Genomic DNA, 1,866 nt, shown 5'->3' on the forward strand with positions numbered 1-1,866 from the left:
AGATTGAGCATCAGTCTGAGGTACATTTATTATTATTAACAATGTAATTATTCTTGCCTGTAAAATGCTATCCCTTAGTGAGTAACTTTGTCTTTAGTTAACTTGTTAATTTCATATTACTTTCAAGAATAATGATACTACATGAACATACAGTACTATTCCTTCATGTGTTAGTAGTATCTAATGGTATTTAAAACATGTTAATGTGTATTGTGTTCTTATTATTAGTATAACTTACCTTAATCTCTTTTTGTTGTTAGAAGAAAAGGAGACATCATATGGGTAAATGGAAGCATTGACGAGGTGGCGGGAGAGGAGCAGGAAGAGGAGGTGGCCAAGGAGGAGGAGATGGACAAAAAAGAGGGGCAGCTGGCCAAGGAAGAGGGGGAGGTGGCCAAGGAAGCGGGGGAGGTGGCCAAGGAAGAGAGGGAGGTGGCCAAGGAAGAGGCCAAAGAGGAAGAGGAGGCCCTGCTACAACAGTAAGAGAAAGAAACATCATTAAACATAACAATAACAACAAATTTTTCATAGGATTCATCCACAAGTGCAAAGACAATAAACTATTTTAACGTTACATGTAAAGAACTTAATTATACTTATGAATAAAAATAATATATATATTACCTGTAAACTCAAGGAAAAGCGATGGTTGGATTTGAATGAAGTATGGGGATGATCCGTGTTCAAAACAGTCCATAATTAGGACTTTTAGCACAAGAGGACGTAATAATAACTCTGTAACTAGGTAATGAAAAAACTTACTAGTATTTGAAGCCACCATGAATGGCAGGGCTTTAGACAACTCTTACGATGTCCATTATACAAGAAATGATAGTTCAAATGCTGTGAAAAGCAAGTCAAAAGTGCTTCTTTCTTCATTCCCCGTTTATTAATTGATTTGGGTGTGGTTTTTCCTGGTAGGCGTGGTTTCATTTACTACATGAACGGGCATGACACAGAAACATTGAAAATAACTTAAAATGGCTTTTCTCTGTACTAGTATTCCAGAGCAATCGTCCAAACAGCATCCATAACTTCCAAATTTTATTGTGCATTGTCATAAACGGGATATAGCTGGAAAGGAATTTTTTTCTCTATCTGTGAGTACCAAATTTAAAAATCAGATCTGTATTGTGTAATCAATTTCTGACTGGAAGTGCATACTTGTTAAACAATGCATGTTTTATGCATTCACCACATAAGTTATTTTGTTGCATAAGTTAATTACTATATACATGTACTGACAGACATAAATGTAAATGTAGGGGGCCTCTACTGTAGTTTGAAGCACCCAATGTAAAAATTTGTACTGTATAACCTCTTGTGGCAATATTCTAATAGATTCATGTAATTTTGATTTGTAAGAATTAGTGTACAATTATAATTGTTTTAGTTTTTGAGCTTTGCGAGACTTTTTTGTCCAAGGCTATAGCAAAGATATAATATTAATTTTTTTATTTTGTTAATTGAAAATTCACTGCGCGTTACAAAAGTAATAACACATTTTGTATATCTTTGAAGACATGACGCCATATTTAGTATTAATAGTGCATAAATTGGGTTTGTTTTTGCAAACTGACTAGCTATACTCTTATGCAGTGCTGTAACCTTCTTGATCCAAAATCCCTGTACACCATCAGGTCCTGGAGTTTTTCAACTAGGCATCTCCTTACATTGCTTCATAACTCTACCTATACCAATACTCAGATTATCCTGCGTCACTGATGTCCCACCTTCCTCAATCTCTCTTAACCATGTAGCATTCTGATTGAAATCCTTTGCCGTTCCCCAAATCCCCTTCCAAAATGACACACTTTGCTTTGCATCAGGCCCAAACCCTTCCTTTTCAATCCCCCCATCTAGCTG

The 1,866-nt window shown here is 35.8% G+C and overlaps 2 long non-coding RNA genes across 3 annotated transcripts; one reads left to right on the plus strand and one right to left on the minus strand.

Annotated features, from left to right (window-relative positions):
* On the plus strand, positions 1–598 carry LOC109590895 (uncharacterized). Its single transcript, XR_002189555.1, has 3 exons — positions 1–20; positions 261–479; positions 532–598. It is a non-coding gene; the product is annotated as an uncharacterized LOC109590895 (long non-coding RNA).
* Positions 110–714, minus strand: LOC109590894 (uncharacterized). Of its 2 annotated transcripts, none has more exons than XR_002189554.1 (3): positions 625–714; positions 239–468; positions 110–180 (listed from the first exon to the last, which is right to left on the minus strand). It is a non-coding gene; the product is annotated as an uncharacterized LOC109590894 (long non-coding RNA). The 2 variants fall into 2 exon arrangements; XR_002189553.1 differs by having other exon boundaries at positions 239–471.
* Positions 715–1,866: the final 1,152 nt, after the last annotated feature.

The sequence above is a fragment of the Amphimedon queenslandica genome, unplaced genomic scaffold (genome assembly GCF_000090795.2).
Source record: "Amphimedon queenslandica unplaced genomic scaffold, v1.1 AMPQUscaffold_9319, whole genome shotgun sequence".
In the NCBI taxonomy this organism is placed as follows: Eukaryota; Metazoa; Porifera; class Demospongiae; order Haplosclerida; family Niphatidae; genus Amphimedon; species Amphimedon queenslandica.